We start from the raw sequence: 25,736 nt of genomic DNA on the forward strand, positions 1-25,736 counted from the left end.
ATGCTGAGAACATTATTGTGATCATAACTCGACACGGAATCCTGTGATTAAGGTCTAATGAGCTGTTGTTGGCCAGTCCTGTTTCTGAATAATAATTGAGGGTATTCAAACTGGAGGAGAAATGTATGATTAGTAGTCTAGTACATTTTCCCTTGTACTCCCCCTCTTCAATTATGAACGTTAACTTACATAATTTAACCTTTTTAGATGGATGCTACTCCAGACATAGCCACAAGCACCAATTTGGAATGGAGCCTGGAAAATACACTGATACCCAAAATACTTGTATTCCTTTAGAAACCCCAGGGAAACCAAGAGCGTGCGAGAACGAACAGGTCTTCTCCATATGTGAGGGTTTTATTCTCGTGTAAAGTCAGGCCAGACAAGGAGGAAAGCAAGATTGAATGTCGTTCAAGGTCTCCAGGATTCCCTGCGCTGACCAACTGTTGACATCTTCACAATGTTTGACACGTTATTATTATGATGGGAAACAACCACAGCAGTTAATGCTCAATAGGCTGCTGTAGCAATCCTGTCAACATAATGTCTACAGATACAGTATTAAATACTGTACTTTTCCAAAACCTCACTATGCAGTATTGTGATAGCAACTACCGCCTGTTTTGTTTCGTTTCCTGGGGGGTGAATCCACTGGATAATTCTTGCTGCGCTGATTGTGTCATTATGAAGGATTTCTATTGTTCATGGGCAACTTCCTATCCAGTTCTTCATACATCAACTGGGGACCTGGATTTTATCCAGTGAGTTAAATGGAATTCACGTATTGATGACTTAATTTAAAGATCTTATGGGTTTTGCTATTTTTCATTAATGGTTAGAAGCTGTACTGTTTATCTGGGTTGTTTTCCGATATGACTTACACGACTGCGTAGATCAAATACCGTATTTTTTGGACTATAAGGCGCACTTAAAATCCTTTCATTTTCTCAAAAATCGACAATGCGCCTTATAACCCGGTGCACCTAATGTATGGAATAATTCTAGTTGTGCTTACCGACCTCGAAGCAATTTTATTTGGAACATGGTGTAAAGATAAGTGTGACCTGTAGATGGCAGTCACACATAAGAGATATGTGTAGACTGCAATATGACGCCAGTAAACAACACCAGAACTTTAAATGTTCCATTGAAAATAAAGAACATTACACACGGCACTCAAAAATCTGTCAAAATGTTGTAGTATGACTTAGAAGCCTCATCGCTTGATGGATTGTCGGCCCATTAAGGCTACCATAGTCAGAGATACAAGTATTACTATGGTGTGTGTTTAAGGACCGCAAAATGTCACCCATTAGCAGACATATTATCTGGTGTTTTGTTTCACAATATAATGCAAAACCAACTTTTCTTACCTTCTGGTATCTGCTGATGTGTATTTGAGATCTGCATAAGTCCTGAAAATTTGCCCACGTCCGCCACTGTAGTCCGTGCCGATACCGTAGTCGATAAGCTTCTTCTTTTTCACTGTCTTTTTCATCCTCCGCTGTTGCCATTTCTAATATAAAGTAGCGAAAAGTTCTGACTTATATCTTGCTATGGAAGTGCTAATAACTACCAGTGTAGTGAGTTTACATAATTCACCCACGGAACCTCAGTTATTAGTGTTCCGGTCGGTCGGTTTTTCACGGGACACCTTTCCGGCGTTATTGCACTAGTGAGCCACAGATGAGAAGATGCTGCTCCGTTATTGATTTAAGTAAAGTCTGAATGTCATTAAAACAGTTAGCTCCATCTTTTGACACTTCTTCCACTCCCGTCCTTGCACGCTACACCGCTACAATAAAGATGACGGGGAAAAGACGCTGTCGAAGGTGAGCCACGTAAATAAGACCGCACACACAATGGCACATCCTGAAGCGACTGTCAGAAAGCGACTTGAAGATGATCTGTAAAACATCATCTATGCAACATTTTGACCCAAGAACTACCATTACATGTTATGTAGACCACAAGGAAGTAAGTGTTTTACATTTAGACAAAAATCACCTGACCCCTTTAATGCGCCTTATAATCCGGTGCACCTTTTATATGAAAATAGACCTGACTAGTTTCCGCTCATCGGTGGTGTGCCTTATAATCCGGTGCGCCCTATGGTTCAGAAAATACGGTATATCATGACACAGTTTTCAGCCATATTGCCCAGCCCTAGTACCAACATATATTATAAGTGCAGACAGCCTCTCGCTGAAGTTGTGACGCTCCCTTCCTTAATATGAGTTCCACAAGTTGAAACCTGTCTAATTTTGGCCGCACGTTTGTGAACTCTTATTTTTCACCATAGAATGACATCATGCCACTAATCCGCTGACTCACTGACTTGCGGGCCTAATCCGATGAGCCTCTGTTGCCGCCACTCCTTCAAAAAGCCACAGTCAAATGCACGGTCAATGCAGCCGAGCAGGAAGGCAGCAGTTTCTTCAGAGGGGTGGCTGAGCAAAAGAGCCGGCGTACCCTCGCCCTGTCTCCCACTATTTGCTCACAGCAGCAGGCCTAATCAAAGCGCCCCCTAATACCCTTAGCTGGGTCATGTGCTGAAAGCCAGGATTAGGAGCAGAAGGGCACAGGCCAGTCGATCCATCTTCTCTCAACCTTCTCTCTCTCTCTCTTACTTTGTCTGTCTTTGAAGACACATACGTCTGATGTTGGTAGTGTCTCTCCAAGATGCTAAAAATAAAACAGTACTCTATGCTTATTCTGTTGATTTCCGCATAAAAATCTGTCTCAAGTTGTAAGGCATACAATGAAATATTTGTAATATAGGGTTTTTGACTGACATTTCCTACTGTACATTCACAGGCATCCACTTTTAGGTTTTAAGTTGTTCCAAGAGTTGGACATGGATGGTTTGGTTGCAAAGGTTCATCGTCTTCAATCTCTGAGCAGCATTAGTAACAAGAAACCTAAAACCGCTTTGTGTGTTTCACTTATGTCTGGGAAGTGAGAAGCTGCACATGTAACTGGTCTTTTTAAAGCGTTCCTTATTGGGCTCATGGATCATGTTTCATTTGGTTATGTAAGATGGCGACCATACGTTAATGTTTGTAAAAGGCATCGAGGAGTCCCACCTCCTGAAGAAGTCATTTGGCAGTTAAGTGTGGAAGTAAGGACGAGACCGAGGAGACTCACAAACTCCCATAAGCATCTCACCGTCTAAACCAGAGGTGTCCAAACGACAGCCCGCCGCGCCACGGGCGTCTTCAGCTTGGCCCCCGAGACGTCACAAGTTTAATGAGGAAACTGGCCCGCGGGGCGCCTACAGCGTCATTTAAAATAGCCAATATTTTAATTACCGCAAATGTGCCGTTGTCTTGTGGACAACATAAGTAAATCAGGTCAATTACTGTGGATTTTGCACTTCAAGAGTACACAGCACAGCATTAACTTTTGTAACCCAATCCAAACAACTTTTCCCACTCATGGAGCAAACTGCGACCAACACAAAAAGTCAACACACGTGGCCACACATAACACAACATGACACCCAGTACAATGCATGATGGGGAAAATGCAAAACACTCCCTCCACACGTATCCATGTTTGGCGCATTTTAGCTGCTTGTTATTTATGATTGATTACAAAACTTTAATGAGGTCTTCACCGAAGTAAACAAAGTAGGACTTTCACATACTTTTAATATCCATTTATATTAATCATTAATTATAAATCCATTCTATTATCATGATGTGTGTGCGCGTGTGTGTGAGTGTGTGTGTGTGAGTGTGTGTGCGTGTGTGTTTGTGTGTGTGTGTGTTTGTGTGTGTGTGTGTGTGCATAGGTATGTAGATATACTGTAGATGTATGTATTTTTATTTATTTTTCTCTGTCTGAAATATTTGAAAAAATAAATATATATATTTTATCACTAGGTGTCACCAAAAAATAAACAATTACCACTCCACTTTAACTTAAATACATTATAAGTCCTTTCCAGACAGTTAATAAATATATACATATGTGTGGGTGTGTATGTATGTATGTATGTGTATATATATATATGTGTGTGTGTGTGTGTATGTATATATATATATATATATATATATATATATATATATATATATATATATATATGTATATATATGTGTGTGTGTATATATATATATATATATATATATATATATATATATATATATATATATATATATATATATATATATATATAGGGACGGCGTGGAAGAGTGGCCGTGCGCGACCCGAGGGTCCCTGGTTCAATCCCCACCTAGTACCAACCTCGTCATGTCCGTTGTGTCCTGAGCAAGACACTTCACCCTTGCTCCTGATGGGTGCTGGTTAGCGCCTTGCATGGCAGCTCCCTCCATCAGTGTGTGAATGTGTGTGTGAATGGGTAAAATGTGGAAGTAGTGTCAAAGCGCTTTGAGTACCTTGAAGGTAGAAAAGCGCTATACAAGTACAACCCATTTACCATTTATTATTTATTATATATATTTTTTTTTAATGTGTGTGTGTATATATATATATATATATATATATATATATATATATATATATATATATATGTCTTAATAAGGTTATCCAAAAAATAGTGCTCGATACCGTAGTAGAGCGCAATATATGTATGTGTGGGAAAAAAAATCACAAGACTACTTCATCTCTACAGGCCTGTTTCATGAGGGGGTTCCCTCAATCATCAGGAGATTTTAATGGGAGCATTCACATACCATGGTTTATATAGGGCACAGAGTGGGTGGGTACAGGCTGGCGTAGGGGCGTGGTGATTGGCTCATGTGTTACCTAGGAGGTGTTTCCGTCTGTGGCGGCATGCTGTTACAATTTCGCTGCGCTTGTTGAGGGATGACAGGTCTGGACGGTAAATAATAAACAGTTTCTCTTTCAAGCATAGGTTGCATCTTTTATTACCACTATTGTAAGGTGTGCTGGATGCAAGAATTTGCCATGTTATTGAATATTCAACATTATTGTCTCTGAGGTCCCAAATGTGTTTCCTGAGTTCTGTGGTATTCCGCAGGTTTTCGTTCCTGAAAGAAGCCTTGTGATTGTTCCATCTGGTTTTAAACTCTCCCTCGGTTAATCCTACGTATGTGTCGGATGTGTTAATGTCCTTGCGTGTTACCTTAAATTGGTAGACAACTGATGTTTGTAAGCACCCCCCGTTGAGAGGGCAATCAGGTTTCTTTCGGCAGTTGCAGCCTTTGTTGGTTTTGGAGTCGCTCTGTCCGGGGGCCGACGGCTCATTTGCAATTGTTTTGTTGTGGTTTGAGATAATTTGTCGTATATTGTTCATACAGCTGTAGCTCAATTTAATGTTGTTCTTGTTGAATACTTTTCTTAGGGTGTTGTCTTTGGGAAAGTGTTTGTCAATCAGAGTGAGGAATTTGTGTCCAATGTTAGTTGAGACGTTTTTGCTGTATGGGGGGTTGTACCAGATGATGTCGTTTAGTTTTCTGTTCTTTTTTGGTTGGTTTCCTGGCGTGGGTTCATAGGTGAGGGTGAAATTGTATCCGCTTTCATCAAGGGCTTTTTGGTACGGGGGGGTTGCTTGGTCAAAATGCGCTTCTTGGTATTCTCGCTGCTTCAAGGAGCAGCGAGAATACCAAGAAGCGCATATGCCAAATTTTCAAAGAGAACGGCCTACGGATCACGATTGAAGCCAACAAGCAAACCGTCAACTTCCTTGACGTCGCTTTCAACCTGAGAAATAACAGCTACCAACCATTCACGAAACCCAACACAACACTCCAATACGTGCACCATGACAGCAACCACCCACCCACCACCACGAAAAGAATACCTACCGGAATTAACAAAAGGCTATCGATGCTGTCATCTAGCAAAGCTGAATTTGACCAAGCAACCCCCCGTACCAAAAAGCCCTTGATGAAAGCGGATACAATTTCACCCTCACCTATGAACCCACGCCAGGAAACCAACCAAAAAAGAACAGCAAACGAAACGACATCATCTGGTACAACCCCCCATACAGCAAAAACGTCTCAACTAACATTGGACACAAATTCCTCACTCTGATTGACAAACACTTTCCCAAAGACAACACCCTAAGAAAAGTATTCAACAAGAACAACATTAAATTGAGCTACAGCTGTATGAACAATATACGACAAATTATCTCAAACCACAACAAAACAATTGCAAATGAGCCGTCGGCCCCCGGACAGAGCGACTCCAAAACCAACAAAGGCTGCAACTGCCGAAAGAAACCTGATTGCCCTCTCAACGGGGGGTGCTTACAAACATCAGTTGTCTACCAATCTAAGGTAACACGCAAGGACATTAACACATCCGACACATATGTAGGATTAACCGAGGGAGAGTTTAAAACCAGATGGAACAATCACAAGGCTTCTTTCAGGAACCAAAACCTGCGGAATACCACAGAACTCAGCAAACACATTTGGGACCTCAAAGACGATAATGTTGATTATTCAATAACATGGCAAATTCTTGCATCCAGCACACCTTACAATAGTGGTAATAAAAGATGCAACCTATGCTTGAAAGAGAAACTGTTTATTATTTACCGTCCAGACCTGTCATCCCTCAACAAGCGCAGCGAAATTGTAACAGCATACCGCCACAGACGGAAACACCTCCTAGGTAACACATGAGCCAATCACCACGCCCCTACGCCAGCCTGTACCCACCCACTCTGTGCCCTATATAAACCATGGTATGTGAATGCTCCCATTAAAATCTCCTGATGATTGAGGGAACCCCCTCATGAAACAGGCCTGTAGAGATGAAGTAGTCTTGTGATTTTTTTCCCCAGACATACATATATATATATATATAAATATATAAATGTTTATATATATAATATGTATACATTTGTATATATGTATGTGTAAATATATATGTGTATGTGTGTATGTATATATATACTTTTGACCATGACTATATATATATATATATATATATATATATATATATATATATATATATATATATATATATATATATATATATATATATATATATATATATATATATATATAGTCATGGTCAAAAGTTTACATACACTTGTAAAGAACATAATGTCAGAGCTGTCTTGAGTTTCCAATAATTTCTACAACTCTTATTTTTTTGTGATAGAGTGATTAGAGCACATACTTGAAGTTTGGTTCTTTTATGAATTTATTATGGGTCTACTGAAAATGTGACCAAATCTGCTGGGGTCAAAAGTATACATACAGCAATGTTAATATTTGATTCCATGTCCCTTGGCAAGTTTCACTGCAATAAGGCGCTTTTGGTAGCCATCCACAAGCTTCTGGCAAGCTTCTGCTTGAATTTTTGACCACTCCTCTTGACAAAATTGGTGACATGGACTTGTTTTTTCAGCATTGTCCACACATTTAAGTCAGGACTTTGGGAAGGCCATTCTAAAACCTTAATTCTAGCCCGATTTAGCCATTCCTTTACCACTTTTGACGTGTGTTTGGGGTCATTGTCCTGTTAGAACACCCAACTGCGCCCAAGACCCAAGCTCTAGGCTGATGATTTTAGGTTAACCTGAAGAATTTGGAAGTAATCCTCCTTTTTCATTGTCCAATTTACTCTCTGTAAAGCACCAGTTCCATTGGCAGCAAAACAGGCCCAGAGCATAATACTACCACCACAATGCTTGACAATAGGATGGTGTTCCTGGGATTAAAGGCCTCACCTTTTCTCCTCCAAACATATTGCTGGGTATTGTGGCCAAACAGCTCAATTTTTGTTTCATCTGACCACAGAGCTTTCCTCCACACGGTCTTATCTGCGTCCATGTGATGTCAGATGAAACAAAAATGTAGCTGTTTGGCCACAATACTAACAGGACAATGACCCCAAGTCAAAATGTTGGACACCCTTGCATCGCTCCAAAATTCAGTCCACTTTGTCCCACTTCATATCGAGCTTTGCCAACCCTAGATTACCAGTCTCCGCTCAGGAGAAACAGGTCGGCATGTTGAATTTCCTGGCGCTGCTAAGTTGCAAGCTTGAAGCCTGATTAACATTTCTACCGTTTGCACACACAACCAATGGAGAAATTAGTGTGGGGGGGGGGGGGGTTAGCAAGGAAGAAAGGAGTGTGAAGGAATCAATGTTTTCAGTTGGTACTGCAGCTGATTCTCGGAAGGTAGCGACAGATGAGAGGAAAGCAGAGAAGGTCTCCCTCGTAAGACTACTCCACGACATGCAGCACATGGAGGCAGTAGACACAACGAGATGAACCCACCACCCTAATTAAAGGCTAATTATTGGTAGATACTCATCAAGGTTGTAGTCAATACCTAAAGTGAGCTATGTTTTATTTTTCATCCATCCATCCATTTTCTACCGCTTATTCCCTTCTTAAAGGAGAGTATTTGTGCCTAAAAAGCTTTGTTATGGCTTCTTCATCATTTGGTTTGTGTGTGTGAGTCTCCGAAAGTGATGTGTAAATGTTTTGCCTGCATCCCACCTAGTTAGCCGTTCAAAACAGAATTTTATGGAGAAAATAAACCTTTCAGAGGGGCCCTTTTCATGCAAAACCGTTCTCTCCTGTTGGCACTTGTTTTGTTGTATTTGGCATGCCCATAAGTAAATCAGAATGACCCCATTAACCAAACCAACATCTTGATTTTCTTGCATTTTTTGTCATAGAAATTAAAATGTCACTGCAGGTAAATACAAGTGACGTCAAGCCAAAGAGGAAATATTCGCCACAATTAGCCTCTGTCCTGGCTGCTTAGTATGATATGGGTAGTCATCAATAAGTAGTAACCCTGAATAATAATAAAATAATATGAAATAATAATAAAAGAAAAATAAATGCGATATACACTTTAAAAGTAGTCAAGGCAACTCTCCTTTAAAGCGGTATTTTTCTCTCTTCAGTCACAAGTTAAGGTAATAAATACCCAATAATTATTTGAACTTCTATGGCAGTTAAGAATGTTACTTAAAATGTCTTCACTTTTAATAAATGTTTTATGATGGCATTAGTTTGACCCTAAAATGGATTATATTTATTTACACTATTTCATTTGGGTCAAGGTCCACATTTAATAGGTTGCACAAGTGCTGTACGATATGGACAAAAAAGAAAAATCTAGGTAAATTTATATCTCAACATAGTATTTTCTCTAAGAAATATACACCGTATTTTCCACACTACCGCGTGCAAATAAGCCGCACCAACTAAATTTTAGAACCAAAAAATTATTTTATGTGCGCACTAACATCCAAAAACCGGAAATTACGCAATACTGCATACGTCAGTAGCAGTTGCATGAATATTATTATTATTATTAATATTAATTAAATGTAATACATATTGAATTTATAATACAAATATACAAAAATATACAATATAATAATAGCGTACAACATATTAATTAAAGATGTATATCCATCCATCCATTTTCTACCGCTTATTCCCTTTGGGGTCGCGGGGGGCGCTGGAGCCTATCTCAGCTACAATCGGGCGGAAGGCGGGGTACACCCTGGACAAGTCGCCACCTCATCGCAGGGCCAACACAGATAGACAGACAACATTCACACTCACATCCACACACTAGGGCCAATTTAGTGTTGCCAATCAACTTATCCCCAGGTGCATGTCTTTGGAAGTGGGAGGAAGCCGGAGTACCCGGAGGGAACCCACGCAGTCACGGGGAGGACATGCAAACTCCACACAGAAAGATCCCGAGCCCGGGATTGAACCCAAGACTACTCAGGACCTTCGTATTGTGAGGCAGATGCACTAACCCCTCTGCCACCGTGATGTATAAACAATCCATATTTAAATCGTCGCCCCTGAATTGTAATTGTAATGAAATTATGAGGTGCCCAAATATTCCCACCTCAAGTCATGTCTACATATGAATTTAGAAATGTCTGTAAGGCTCGTTAGGTGTGTTTTTCTGTTCATTACTTTGTGGTTTTGAATATTTTGTCGCATTTCCGTCTCTATACTGTTCTTCATCTCGTGTCTTCAAGTGATAAAACTGAAGACACGAGTAACGACTTGTTGGCAGGATGTTTGGTCGGTGTCATGACTTTAAAAAAAAAAAATCCAAAAAAGAGTTCCTCTTTCATCTTTTGGCACCAATTCCTCTTCGCGTTTTGTTGGTTTAGCTTCCATTGGACTTTTCCTCTCTGCAACAATGTTGACATTAACGTTCATACTAGCTCTTGCCGTCAAGCTCTTTCACGTGACGTAAAAAGTTTCCCACGAGGTAGCAGTGTTGCAGCAGTGACATTAGCCGCAGCCCAGATGATAAAATCACGATATAAATAGTTATATTGTGCGATCTACAAAACCCAAAACCAGTGAAGTTGGCACGCTATGTAATTCGTAAATAAAACAGATTACAATGATTTGCAAATCCTTTTCAACTTATATTCAATTGAATAGACTGCAAAGACAAGATATTTAATGTTTGAATTGAGAAACTTTTTTTTTTTTTCCTAAATAATCATTAACTTAAATTTAATGGCAGCAACACATTGCAAACAAGTTGGCACAGGGGCATTTTTACCACTGTGTTACATGGCCTTTCCTTTTAATAACACTCAGTAAACGTTTGGGAACTGAGGAGACCAATATTTGAAGCATTTCAGGTGGAATTCTTTCCCATTCTTGCTTGATGTACAGCTTAAGTTGTTCAACAGTGCGGGGTCTCCGTTGTCGTATTCAACGCTTCATAATGCACCACCTATTTTCAATGGGAGACAGGTCTAGACTACAGGCAGGCCAGTCTAGTACCCAAACTCTTTTACTACCAAGACACGCTGTTGTAACACGTGCAGAATGTGGCTTGGCATTGTTTCGCTGAAATAAGCAGGGGCGTCAATGAAAAAGACGTTGCTTGGATTGCAACATATGTTGGTCCAAAACCTGTATGTACCTTTCAGCATTAATGGTGCCTTCACAGATGTGGAAGATACCCATGCCATGGGCACTAATACACCCTCATACCATCACAGATGCTGGCTTTTGAACTTTGCGTTTATAACAGTCCGGATGGTTCTTTTCCTCTTTGATCCAGAGGACACAGCGTCCACAGTTTCTAAAACAGTTTGAAATGCGGACTCGTCAGACCACAGAACACTTTTCCATTTTGCATCAGTCCATCTTAGATTAGTTCGGGCCCAGTGGGTGTTGTTGATGAATGGCTTTCGCTTTGCAAAGTAGAGTTTTAACTTGCACTTACAGATGTAGCGACAAACTGTAGTTACTGACAGTGGTTTTCTGAAGTGTTCCTGAGCCCATGTGGTGATATCCTTGCACACTGATGTTGCTTTTTGATGCAGTACCGCCTGAGGGATCGAAGGTCATGGGCATTCAATGTTGGTTTTCGGCTTTGCCGCTTACGTGCAGTGATTTCTCCAGATTCTCTGAACCTTTTGATGATATTACGTACAGTAGATAGTGAAATCTCTAAATTCCTTGCAATAGCTAGTAGAGAAATGTTGTTCTTAAACAATTTGCTCACGCATTTGTTCAGAAAGTGGTGACCCTCGCCCCATCCTTGTTTGTGAATGACTGAGCATTTCATGGAAGCTGCTTTTATACCCAATCATGACACCCACCTGTTGCCAATTAGCCTTTTCACCTGTGGGATGTTCCAAATAAGTGTTTGATGAACATTCCTCAACTTTCTCAGTCTTTTTTGCCACTTGTTCCAGCTTTTTTGAAACATGTTGCAGGAATCAAATTCCAAATGAGCTAATATATCTGCCAAAAATAACAAAGTTTACCAGTTCGAACGTTAAGGATCTTGTCTTTGCAGTCTATTCAATTGAATATAAGTTGAAAAGGATTTGCTAATCATTGTGTTCTGTTTTTATTTACCATTTACACAATGTGCCAACTTCACTGGTTTTGGGTTTTGTACATTTTTATGTCGTACTATGATGTATATTGTAATTTCGCACAGCACTAAGTGACACTGTACCGTGTTTACTTGCTGCCGTCGTTATGTCGTCGTTGAACAGCAAATCAAGATGCTTTTTGAACACAACACCACACTCACACAGTCTGTTGCTCTAAACAAACGAAAGCGAGGACTCACTTTGCCAGATCTGAGTACATGAGTCTTGCCTCTGTGAAACCGAAGAGAGCTGACCTTACACCACTATTTTAACTCAACTTGGTCATCTCTCTCAGGCCGACAGAGGGATGAATTGTTTGCTGTTGAAACGTGGCTGCCATCGCTGGTTGTTGCTAGGGCCGCAGGCATTGCTCCATTGTTTGGAGCCTGACACTTGATAAGATCACACACTTGGGTCCTTGTAATTGCTACTTAGCTTTGTAATGAAATCAACATTTGCCTTCAGTTCCACAAGAAAAACTAACCAGGGCATTACTACCTAATTCAAAGGGGGAATGGAAGTGTGGATTGACTTGTTGTTTGGACGGTGGGATTGTGCTGCAAAATGTTTTAATGCTGACAAGAAGACCGATTCTCTGTCATCTACATAAGAAACAGCAATTTAATCTTCTCTATAGCCTTGGATTTCATGAAAGGACTTGCTACTAAAGATCACTGATAGCATTTTACTCCCATAAAGATGCCAAGCAGCTTGTTTTTGGACGGGAACTGCAAAAATATGTTGATTGACATTCTAAAACACAGGTGTCAAACTCAAGGCCCGCCACATCATTTTATTTGGCCCTCGAACGCCTGGAAATAATATGTATCAATAAAGTACTGTAACTTTTCTTACTAAATGTAATCTTTCTTTCTATTTTGGGAGAGAAAAAAAAAAAGTACCCCATGTAATCGCAAATTATATTAACTTAAATATTGTCTAATTATTAAAATATGTTATCAAACATTCAAACCATTTTTAAAATATAAATAAATACAAATAATAATGATTTCAAAGCAAGCTATCCATCAAATTGTGCAACGTAAAAGTAGCAATAGATTTCATGGTAAAATTGTGAAATTTATTGTGGTTTTTACTGCATTTTTCTCTGAATGAAAAAAACAGTACTTTTTTTACTGTAATAAACTGTAGTGCCGTTTTGACATTTACAGTAATACACCGAAAAGTCTACAGTTGTTGATTTGCGGTTAAAATGAACAAACAAACTGGCAGATCAGGTGCCAAAATTTGACTGTAAAATTGCAGTTTTTTTATTTACAGTAAAAAAAATAAAAAATTTACAGTAAAATATTGGCAAATGAGCTGCCTTTTTTTTTTTTACCATAAAAATAGCTGTACTGTTTTTTCATTTACAGTAATTTCACCTCAATTTTGAGGTGAAATTGTTGCAATTTACCATATTTTTTTTACATTTTAGTTTAAAAAAAATCTACTAATAAAATGCATTAAAAAATTGTGTAATAATAGTATTCACTGTTAGAAGCGACACATAACTGCGATGTGGCCCTCGGTGAAAACGACTTTGACACCTCTGGTCTAAAAGTAACATGTCTTCCTTCACTCGTTATTTCCATAGTTTTATGCATTTATATGTATAAAATATAAAAATCGCAATTTTTCTCAAAATCGTGCAGCACTAATCATAATTCTGCTCCAAAATAAAAGGCTGAAAAGTAAATAGTTGTCAAGTGAACAGAAAACAAGTGAACACATATGTTTTTGGAACTCATGTCAAAGTTCCACTACTCCTCTCTCTGACTGCTCACCCACACGTTCTTCGACGTAGACGTCGAAGCAAATATTCCGCAAACTGCGAGAGCCGCAATGCTTGCCCTCTTCTTTCCTGATCTTGTACACGCAAAAGTTCAGCAAAAGTCGACTTTGATTGCACACCATCTTTGAACTTGCCACAAATGCAGAGGACTAAGACCTACTAAAATTGGAGTGAATGAGTGATGACTTGGCGTGTGAATCTTTGGGCACCACACGATTCGATTCTTGGAATAACGATTCGATTCCGAATCTATTCTCGCTACAAAACGATTATCGATTCAAAATCAATACTTTTTTAAGAACATGCAGTTGAGATAGGCTCCAGCACCCCCCCCCAACCCCGAACGAAGCAAGTGGTGGAAAATGGATGGATGGATGGATGGATGGATGGGTGCCAGTTCTTTGAATAACTGCATTCCTTGTCATGCCATGCCTTGGTCAGCAACCCGCGGCTCTCGAGCCGCCCTAGTGGCTCCCTGGAGCATTTTCAAAAGAGGATTGAAAATGGAAAAAGATGGGGGAAAAATATTTTTTTTGTTTTAGTATGTTTTTTGTTTGAGGACAAACATGACACAAACCTTCCCAATTGTTAGAAAGCCCACTGTTTAATATGTTTGTGTGTATATGCTTCACTGATGGGAGTATTTGGTGAACATCGTTTTGTCCTACTAAGTTCGGTGGTTCTTGAACTCACCATAGTGTGGACTGTGACGCAGCAGTTTTTTACGTGTAAAATGTTCCACTCTTTCTTTGTCTCATTTTGTCCACCAAATGTTTTATGCTGTGCGTGAATGCACAAAGGTGCGCTTTGTTGATGTTATTGACTTGTTGGAGTGCTAATCAGACATACAAACCCTATTTCTATATGAGTTGGGACATTGTGTTAGATGTAAATATAAAACGGAATACAATGATTTGCAAATCATTTTCAACCCATATTCAGTTGAATATGCTACAAAGACAACATGTTTGATGTTCAATCTGATAAACATTTTTTTTTTTTGCAAATAATCATTAACTTTAGAATTTGATGCCAGCAACACGTGACAAAGAAGTTGGGAAAGGTGGCAATAAATACTGATAAAGTTGAGGAATGCTCATCAAACACTTATTTGGAACATCCCACAGGTGAACGGCAAATTGGGAACAGGTGGGTGCCATGATTGGGTATAAAAGTAGATTTCCATGAAATGCTCAGTCATTCACAAACAAGGATGGGTCGAGGGTCACCACTTTGTCAACAAATGCGTGAGCAAATTGTTGAACAGTTTAAGAAAAACCTTTCTCAAACAGCTATTGCAAGGAATTTAGGGATTTCACCATCTACGGTCCGTAATTTAATCAAAGGGTTCAGAGAATCTGGAGAAATCACTGCACGTAAGCAACTAAGCCCGTGACCTTCGATCCCTCAGGCTGTACTGCATCAACAAGCGACATCAGTGTGTAAAGGATATCACCACATGGGCTCAGGAACACTTCAGAAACCCACTGTCAGTAACTACAGTTGGTCGCTACATCTATAAGTGCAAGTTAAAACTCTCCTATGCAAGGCGAAAACCGTTTATCAACAACACCTAGCTTTGCTGGGCCTGAGCTCATCTAAGATGGACTGATACAAAGTAGAAAAGTGTTCTGTGGTCTGACGAGTCCACATTTCCAAATTGTTTTTGGAAACTGTGGACGTTGTGTCCTCCGGAAAAAAGAGGAAAAGAACCATCCGGATTGTTATAGGCGCAAAGTTGAAAAGCCAGCATCTATGATGGTATGGGGGTGTATTAGTGCCCAAGACATGGGTAACTTACACATCTGTGAAGGCGCCATTAATGCTTAAAGGTACATACAGGTTTTGGAACAACATATGTTGCCATCCAAGCAATGTTACCATGGACGCCCCTGCTTATTTCAGCAAGACAATGCCAAACCAAGTGTTACATCAACGTGGCTTCATAGTAAAAGAGTGTGGGTACTAGACTGGCCTGCCTGTAGTCCAGACCTGTCTTCCATTGAAAATGTGTGGCGCATTATGAAGCCTAAAATACCACAACATAGGCCCCCGGACTGTTGAACAACTTAAGCTGTACATCAAGCAAGAATGGGAAAGAATTCCACCTGAGAAGCTTAAAAAATGTGTCTCCTCAGTTCCCAAACGTTTACTGAGTGTTGTTAAAAGGAAAGGCCATGTAACACAGTGGTGAACATGCCCTTTCCCAACTACTTTGGCACGTGTTGCAGCCATGAAATTCTAAGTTAATTATTATTTCCAAAAAAATTAAAGTTTATGAGTTTGTAGTGCATTCAAATGAATATGGGTTGATAATGATTTGCAAATCATTGTATTCCGTTTATATTTACATCTAACACAATTTCCCAACTCATATGGAAACGGGGTTTGTATTTGGTCAGTGCATGACTGCAACCTAAGCAATGCTAACATGCTATTTAGGCTAGCTGTATGTACATATTGCATCATCGTGCCTCATTTGTAGGTATATTTGAGCTCATTTAATTTCCTTTACTTTTATCCTCCATCCATCCATCCATTTTCTACCGCTTATCCTCTTTGTATATAATTTAGTTTTGCATGTCTCATGACACATTATCTGTATGTAATATTGGCTGCATTTCAGATACTTGTTTGTGTGCCATGTTGTTCCAGAGCACAGCAAACATTACCTTGCCAAAGATTGTAATAAATCTATTAAAAGAAGACAGCCGGCCGTTTCCTTTAACTTGGACACACACATCTATACCTTTGGCCATTAAAAGCCAGTATTTTCCAGGAGTTATATCACTTCCTGAGTAGCCTCTGATTTACTAATGGTTTCTAATGTTGTAAAAATGTGTAGAATAAATATGACATTTCAACATTTCTGTCAACAAAGATTTGCTTCAGCCTGCGACACATAGTCATTTTGATAGTAGGCTAATATTGCTAATAAATACTTACATCATGTGTTGCCTTCATTGTAACACTTACAGTATATACGGCTTTTCATTTTTTGCGGCTCCAGACAGATTAGTTTTTTGTATTTTTGGTCCAATATGGCTCTTTCAACACTTTGTGTTGCCGACCCCTGCTCTATAAAATACATAACAGCTCTGATACATTTATTTATTACTTAAAAGATACTTGGTCCTGTTTAACAAAATTCTACCCAAACATTTAATAAAGTCAAATACAAATAAGTCAACAAGGGATTTATCCAACACTTCTCTTTTTTAAAGTAAATCCTCCCTCAGGGGGGGGGCTCGGCGGGGCGGTTGCTGGTTGTTCCATCTCCATCGTTGGGGTCCCTGCGGGTGGGGTGGGTGGTTCCCGTGGTCCTGCGGCGGCCGATTTGGGTGGGGTGGCCGGGGGCTGGCCTCGCCGCGCTCTCCGGGGGTGGGGGGTGGGCTCGTGGGGGCCCGGTTGCCGGTGGGGCGGGGGCGGTCTTCCCGTCCGGTTGCGGGGAGTCTCTGGGTCCCTCGGGCGGGGCGTCTCGCCTTTCTGCCCGTGTGGGGTGTGGTCTCTCGCTGGCTTGGGGTCTGGCTGTCCCCTGCTTTTCTCGTGCCCTGTCCTCTGCCGGGTGCGTCTGTCTGCGGCCTGCTGCTGGCCCTTGTGGGCGGTACGGTGGGTCGGGCTCTGGGGTTCCTGTCGCTGGCCGGCTTGGCTGCGTGGGGGCGGTGGTCCCTGGTTCCCTGGGCACCACGCCTCCTGTTTGTGGGTTGGGCTCTCGGGGGTGATGGGGCCGTGCTCTGGCTCCCACGCACTCTGGGAGTCGAATGTATTGTACATGCAAATTCACATATGCTCACATACGTACATAGGTACCTACGCTCCCACATACATACACAAATACAGTACATATTTACCTACCTAATGTTCGTACATCCACACGCACATTCAATATACAAACATACACATACTGTACATATACATTCACTGTACAAACACATATACACATTCTGTACATATACATTCATTGTACAAACACATATACACATTCTGTACATATACAAGTACATATGCATACTTACACTCATGCACATAATCACGTTTCATCAAACATATATTAACGTTGTTGCCCTAGGGTAAACTGGGTGTAACACATGGCACACTGACAAAGCTTAACCTATTGTCACTATAACAATCTACAAGGTTAATGTAGGTTGCTTCTCTTTCTCCCCCTCCATTTTTCTGCATTCTTTCGTATCTCAAGTTATCATTACGTATATGTATTGTTGCATTTAAACAACTGTATTGTTGATAATAAAGGTAAATTATTGGTATTGTTCATTATCAATAGCGCTATTTCTATTGGTATTTGTATTGATCCATTTGTAGTGTAATAATGCTCATTGTCATTTATTTATTTATTATTGTTATTTTTCGCTAACTGCTTATTTGCTATTACTTTTACCATCATATTTGTACATGTCATATTCGCTGATGTTGCTCTATTGTTGTTGTTGTTGTTGTTTGCTGTTGTTGTTTTTGTCTCTCTGTCTAATCCCCCTCTTGTCCCCACAATTTCCCCCTCTGTCTTCTTTTTTTTTCTCTTTCTATCCCCTCCTGCTCCGGCCCGGCTGCACTAAATGATAATATAAATACATTTAATAAAGTCAAATACAAATAAGGCAACAAGAGAAGTATCCTACACTTCTCTTTTGTAAAGTAAATCTGAACAGCCGACATGGGCATCTACATCAACTATATGATTTGCCTGAGAAGCTGGACAGGACACACAAAAAAAAAAAAAAAAAGTAAATCTGTACAGCAGATATAAATCATCTACATCAACAATATGATTTGCCTGAGTGGCTGGACAGGACAAATTAAAAAAAAAATATATCGATAGATTTTCTATGTTTTTGAGTCGATTAAGAATCGTTACTAGTAAAAATCGCGATTCATTCGAAAATTCTTTTTTTTTTTTTTGACAATGGTGCAGGGGGAACACAACGTGATTAGAGTTTTTGCTGGGTTGTGCCATACAGTAGAGAGGAGAAGAATATAAACTTGTTAAAATGTTATTAATATTGTTTAAAAAGTGTCAATAGCGCACAGGCTGTGTTGAGACCATGTGATAGACAGTTTGTATGTTCCTGCTTAGGCGCGTGTGTGTGTGTGTGTGTTTGTATGTGGAACCATTGGAGGTGGTGTTGAAACAGACATGCTCAATGCAGTCATGCATGCTGTTGTTGTCATTCTTTAACACTCCCCTCCTCTTGCACATGGCGCCTGACTGATCATAACACGGCACTTTGTGTGTGTGTGTGTGTGTGCGTGCGTGCGTTTGCTTGTGTGTGTGTGTGTGTGTGTGTGTGTGTGTGTGTGTGTATGTGTGTGTGTGTGTGTGTGTGTGCGTGCTTTGCTCGTGGAAGGCAACAGCGCCCCCCTGCTGTGGAGCACAGAGTCAGGAGGCAGCAGGTGCAGCTGATGCAAAGGCTTTCTAGCAGGCAGGGCGAGTTGGGGCACCCAGAGGGAGAGGAGCCGCGGGAACTCCAGCAAACACTGGATCAGAACTCTCAAACGGCGCGGGTTTAGAGGGAGACTGGACCTGAGCCAAAGCACTCAACATACCTTTGCCTCAGCCATGTATGTAAGTAACATTTGTGTTGATTGTTTGGTTGGCTGCTGCAATATTGTGTGGCAAGGTTTGCCACGGACTGTGGAATATTACGCAACTATTGTGCTAAAAATGTGGTGTGGAAGGGAGAGCAGCTTTGACAAGTTAGTTAACCACGTCTGTCTCTCGCTGAGGATTTCTTCTGGTATTATTGTCACTGGCTTTTTTTGGTCTGTAGAGTGACGACCCAGCTGGGACTCAGGGCCCTGCTGAGTGGCGGACATAAAGTCGCACTGTTCCCAATGTGCCATTGAAAGGAACAATTGTGGCAGAGATGTTGCTTGGTCATGTGCGCCGGGCCCTCCGTAACCAAGACAATGTCGTGACATGTCACAGCATCAGCATCATGACCTCCTGCAGGGCAGTTATGTCCTAATTACTGATTGTTAAGATTAGGGGTGTGACAATACTCTTATCTAACCAGGATTAGATTTTAACATTGATTTTAAGCAGGTTGGGACAATTCCAAGGGCCCCTGACTGCCAGGTGTTGTGTGTGTGTTTGTGTTTTTAGGGGGTCATAGGGCCTGGAATTCCTGCCGGCGCCCCTGCTTATAAGAAAATGACGATGACGAGGTATACATGACTGAAATATTTTTTGGGTCAAAGAAACAAAACAATACAGGTGCACCTTAAGACTTAGACTTAGACTTAGACTTAAGACCTTAAGGTATTTTTCTAACTTTGCATGCGAAAAGATGTCACCCAAGAATGTACAACAATTCTTCTCAACAAAAGAGGAGAAAAATGATTCAAAACATTTGTATGCACATGCAACACTTAAGAACTTTAGCATATCCGTATGTGAAATTAAATTATGGAATGGATTAAGCCAGGACATCAAACAAAGCACTAATATGATTGAGTTTAAAACTGTTCAAACTACAAATGTTCACAAAGTATAAAGAAGAAGAATTATGATAAACATCTTGAACCTTTTTTTTTTTTTTAAAGAGATCTCATTCATCTAGGTAAACCATACATTACCTCACTATTTATTGTGTATATGTTTATGTATAATATTTATTTATGTATTTAATATTTGTTTATTTACTTATGGTATTTTTTTATTGGTATTTATTTATTCACTGTTCTGTTACAAACGGAAAAGGAAATGGGATAAAACGGCTGTGTATGGAAAAAGTGTAAGATTAAATAAGGTGTGCTTCTTCCTACTCCTTTTCGGACATGCTGTGGTGAAACAACTGGAAATATGTGATGCAATACATTGTAATTGTATTGTATGGATGTTCGAATAAACTGAAACTAACTAAGATTTACTTTGATTTAGCTTTATTTATAGAAACAGGTTCAACAGTTAAAATATAATGTGTAGGTTATGCATGCAACGTTATAAAATACTTTAAAGTGCACCTGCTTTTATTAACATACTGCTTTAAAATGTTGGATATGCTGTTCGGTTTGCCATACACTGCAAAAAATTTGACACCTGCAAATATTTAACATTTTATTTTTGGAAATTTCCGTGGTTTTAAAAGTTTTATTTACCGTATTTTTCGGACTATAGGGTGCACCGGATTATAAGGCGCACTGCCGATGAGCGGGTCTAGTCAGGTATATTTTCATACAAACATTCGCTTCAGGATGCGCCGTTTTGTGGGAGATCTTATTTACGCGGCTCACCTTCGACAGCGTTTTCTCCCCGTCATCTTTGTTATAGCGGTGTAACGTGCAATGACGGGAGTGGAAGAGGTGTCAACAGATGGAGCTAACTGTTTAGATGACATTCAGACTTTACTTCAATCAATAACGGAGCAGCATCTTCTCATCCGTGGCTCACTAGTGCAACATCAATGCTGGAAATGTGTCCTGTAAAAACTGTCCGACCAGAACTTTGAGTACCTTGAAGGTAGAAAAGCGCTATACAAGTACAACCCATTTATCATTTATTTAACTCTCTAATAACTAAAGTTCCTTGGGTGAATACTGTAAACTCACTACAGTTTTTAGCGCTTTGATAGCTAGTCTACTGACATATATAAGTAAGAACTTTACACTACTTTATATTAGTAGCGGAAGATGAATGTCCCATAACAAGAAGATAGAGAAAAATAAGAAGCTTATGACTACGGTGTCGGCACGGACTCCAATTGCAAACGCGTGCACATTTTCAGGACTTATGCAGATCCCAAATACACATCAGCAGGTACCAGAAGATACGAAAAGATGGTTTTGCATAATATTGCGAAACAAAACGCCAGGTAATATGTCTGCTAATAGGTGCCATTTTGCGGTCCTTATACACTCGTATGTTTAATCCGTCGACAATCCATCAAGCGGTGCGGCTTCATAGCTTACCGAAGTCGTACTAAAATAATTTTGACAGATTTTTGAGCGCCATGTGTAATGTTTTATATTCTCAATGGAAAATTTAAAGTTTTGCTGTTGTTTACTGCCATCATATTGCAGTCTACACGTATCTCTTATGTATAACTGCCATCTACTGGTCACACTTATGGACCAGTAGATGATGTACCACATATATGTGGTACATATATATATATATATATATATATATATATATATATATATATATATATATATATATATATATATATATATATATATGTACCAAATAAAATTGCTTCGAGGTCAGTAAGCACAACCAGAATTATGCCGTACATTAGGCGCACCGGGTTATAAGGCGCACTGTCGATTTTTGAGAAAATGAAAAGATTTTAAGTGCGCCTTATAGTCCGAAAAATATGGTAAATTATAAAAATATAGTGTAGAAATGTGGCCAATTTCAGAAAATGTAGTCGGAAAAAAATACCGGATTCGGTAACCAAACCCAAACTAGATGTTGCGGGAAAAAAATAATAAAGACAGGTTAGTGTTTTTCATACCTACCAATTTCACTTGATATAACCTTTTCAAACATTCCACACTACAAAATAATAAAATCATCTATCTATCTGTTTATCGTGCTGATGGTGTATTGGACTAATATTGGTATCAGCTAATATTCAAGGCTCCAATATCGGTATTGTATTGGAAGTCAAAAAGTTGTATTGGACACTCTATTGTTAATTTGCCAATTTGTATTACAATATTGCTTTTGTTCTGCACTTGCTAATAAATTATCACGTGGTCAAATAGAGCCTTTACTTGTTCATGCCCTGCACATTATAATTCAATTCAAAAACGTGTCATAAAATTTTAGTTTTCAAATCACTTCATTTAGTTCAGAAACCATCCACAATCGATTTATCGCTAAGTGCTAATGCAGTATTTCGTCTGTGTTCGCGTCCTATTGGATATAAAAAAAATCACTCTTATGGATCAACTTTCATTTCTGAGAAGGAAAAGTTGTGGCTTTGAATATCCTTGCTCCACACAAAGTCTTGATGATTTTGCTGCACCGTCATTGGCTGCCTCCTCCTTTCCCGACTGTCCTTTCATTGGTGTTCTCAACAGTGGATATTATCGTTTGAAGACACCGTCTACACTCGGTTTGTCCTGCACTACCATAACCCGCTGAAGTCCTTCTCCGTCCCACCTCCACTCACTCTTCTTATCATCAGCTGTTCTCCTCCACTCTAGACTCATCTCCTTTCCTGTCAATCGCGCGCCCTGCCTGTTTTTTTGGTTTTCATCTTTGCAGCTTGCCCCCTCTCCTCTAGTGCCGCTGCGGTTTTGTCTTCTTCATTTGTCTTCACACAGATGTGTGGACACGTGAAGGTGAGTGGAGTTGACTTTCAGGATTCCTCTCTCTCTCTTCATCACATCTGTGTCATAACTTTGTGAGATGCCCTTGGACATCAGGTGTTTGTAGCTCGCGGCATGTGACTGCCACGTCACAGCCGTAATGAAGCGCGGACGGTGCCGCCGCATGCCAATGCGGGGCCTGAGCTCGTGACACGGTGGTTTTGTAGCCGGCTGTAGAGGTGGCGGTGCTGCAGTGGCATTTCGGGCAGATTTATGGGCATTGTGCTGCAAACAGTGAGAGGAGGGGATCACATTGTTTGCACACAGGTGGTGCACGCTTCCAGAGGCTTTCACGGCTCACGTGTTTGTCTAGGGTTGGGAAAATGTTCTGCCTGTCTGGTTTTTACCCGTATTATTCCTTTGCTATACTTGACACGTACAGGAAGAAACTGTCTCTGCCTCAAAGATTATGTCCCTCTCAACTATTTTTACTCATGTTTTCAGGACAGGTTAACAGCTTGTCTGTGCTTTAAAAAAAAAAAAAAAAAGAATAATTTTTTAATTTCATTTTATTTTTTTATTCTGACATACAATGCGCACGGAAGGTACACTATCTACTTGCTATCACTCAATCATAAACATGTTTATCTGCATTGTACAGTAAAGTGTCCAAACTACGGCCCGCTAGCTATGTGCGGCCGCCAGCATCTTCAAGTTTGCCTGCATTCATTTTAAAATTTTGCCAATATTGGTACTGCTACTTTGTTGACATTTAGTGGACAACATGGGTATAAGGTCGGTGACCTTTAATCCTGCTCTGACTGCAGAGATGCGCAGCATTTACTTATAGGCCCAATACAAACAACCTTCCCTAGTCATGGCGCAAAAAAAATTATCCAACCAACGCAAAATGTCAACGGACAAAGTCACACATAACACAACCTGCTCACTGAACTTTGCCGGATGTTTTCAAATATGTTTTTTTACCTTTAACATCTAAACTGTAGCCGCCATAATGATGTTCAGTGGTTGCAATATTCGGTTTTGAGTGATATACGAGTAATTGCGGTAATCTGCATCCCAGCAGCTCAGGCGAGGCACCAAGCAGTGTAGGCAAGGTTTGTTTCCACAGAGTGTTTCCAGAGCGGCCAGCCTGAAACGCAGGTGTCAGGGACAGACACAGAAGCAGATTTTTGTTACAAAGTTCGGCAGAAAAACAATGTTATATCAGATTGTAGATGTTTACATTCATATTTCGCCGTGTTTGTTGCATTTTTGTTCAGTTTCGCTAGATTGTAGAAGATGTCAATTGAGGAGGTGGTGTGGGAAGTAAAAGAGGAGTGACAGTCATATGTTGTTTATATTCAGTGTTTTATCGCTCATAGTTAATATTGTACATCCCACTTTCTTCTTTACATTATTGTACATTCTGAGTGTCTCATTTAGTAAAAAAAAAAGTCATAACATGTTTAGCATTCAATCACACAATATTGTGATTTTTTGTATTAGTGTTCCTGAAAAAAAGGACCCAAGCACACAGATATACAGTTAGGTCCATAAATATTTGGACATTGACACAATTTTCAGTATTCCAGCTCTGTACAACAGCACAATGAATTTGAAATGAAACAATCAAGATGTGCTTTAAGTGCAGACTTTGAGCTTTAATTTGAGGGTATTTACATCCAAATCAGGTGAACGATGTAGGAATTACAACTCATTTTATATGTGCCTGCCCCCTTTTAAGGGACCAAAAGTAATTGGACAAACTAGCATAATCATAAATCAAATTGTCACTTTTTAATACTTTGTTGCAAATCCTTTGCAGTCAATGACAGCCTGAAGTCTGGAGCCCATAGACATCACCAGACGCTGGGTTTCGTCCCTGGGGATGCTCTGCCGGGCCTCTGCTGAAGCTGTTTTCACTTCCTGCTTGTTTTTTGGGCATTTTCCCTTCAGTTTTGTCTTCAGCAAGTGAAATGCATGCTCAATCGGATTCAGGTCAGGTAATTGACTTGGCCATTGAAGAACATTCCACTTCTTTGCCTTAAAAAAGTATTTGTTTGCTTTCGCAGTATGTCTGCACTGTGAAGCGCGAAAATTGTGTCAATGTCCAAATATTTATGGACCTAACTGTATATATGTGTATATATATGTGTATATATATATGCATATATATATATATATATATGTATGTATGTATGTATATATGCATATATATATGTATGTATGTATGTAAATGTATATATATGTGTATCAGTGTTTCCCACACATTCATTTATTTGTGGCGGCCCGCCACGAAAGAATTACGTCCGCCACAAATGGATTTTTCGGCTTTTGACTCGGTCGACCGCTCATAAAAGCAATGGGACTGTCTGTGAATGTTGCTTGTAGTTACACCTCAGGTGCAGTAGGTGGCGGTAGCCTACTATGCACTATGCAATAGCACTTAATTCACCTGGTGGGCCAGAAGAAGAAGAAGAAGAAGAGGGACGGACGGAATCAAAATACTCGCCGGCTACTTTTCATAATGATGGCGCTTCCTACGTTTCTACCTCAAACGTCCAAAAGCTGCTGAAAGCCTTGATCCAGGATGCCATGGGGAAAAAAACTTAAATGGTGCCTTTTGGCGACAGTTAGCAGCTTGGTGGCTCATAGCCGGCGAGCTAACGCTTGCTAGCGTGGTAGCATTGCTTAATTTTTACAGGTGTTATAGGTAGATAGTAGTGATGGGTCCGGCAACACCGATGCATGCGTTGAGCTCATAGAGCGAAACCCTGTGTCGGTGCGCGTACCGCTTTTAGAAAGT

The 25,736-nt window shown here is 40.0% G+C and overlaps 1 protein-coding gene across 5 annotated transcripts in view; it reads left to right on the top strand.

Annotated features, from left to right (window-relative positions):
* slc20a2 (solute carrier family 20 member 2) overlaps window positions 1-25,736 on the top strand; it is a 170,727-nt gene that overhangs the window by 55,144 nt on the left and 89,847 nt on the right. For 3 of the 5 annotated variants that reach the window (XM_061981838.1, XM_061981841.1, XM_061981837.1), the window contains exon 2: window positions 19,015-19,232. The exons of 1 other annotated variant lie outside the window; for it this stretch is intronic. The gene's annotated coding sequence lies outside the window, so the exon portion shown is untranslated. The remainder of the gene's footprint in view (window positions 1-19,014; window positions 19,233-25,736) is intronic. One more of the 5 variants, XM_061981840.1, reaches the window with a different exon arrangement.

Source organism: Nerophis lumbriciformis, linkage group LG24 (assembly GCF_033978685.3).
Source record: "Nerophis lumbriciformis linkage group LG24, RoL_Nlum_v2.1, whole genome shotgun sequence".
NCBI classification, from domain to species: Eukaryota; Metazoa; Chordata; class Actinopteri; order Syngnathiformes; family Syngnathidae; genus Nerophis; species Nerophis lumbriciformis.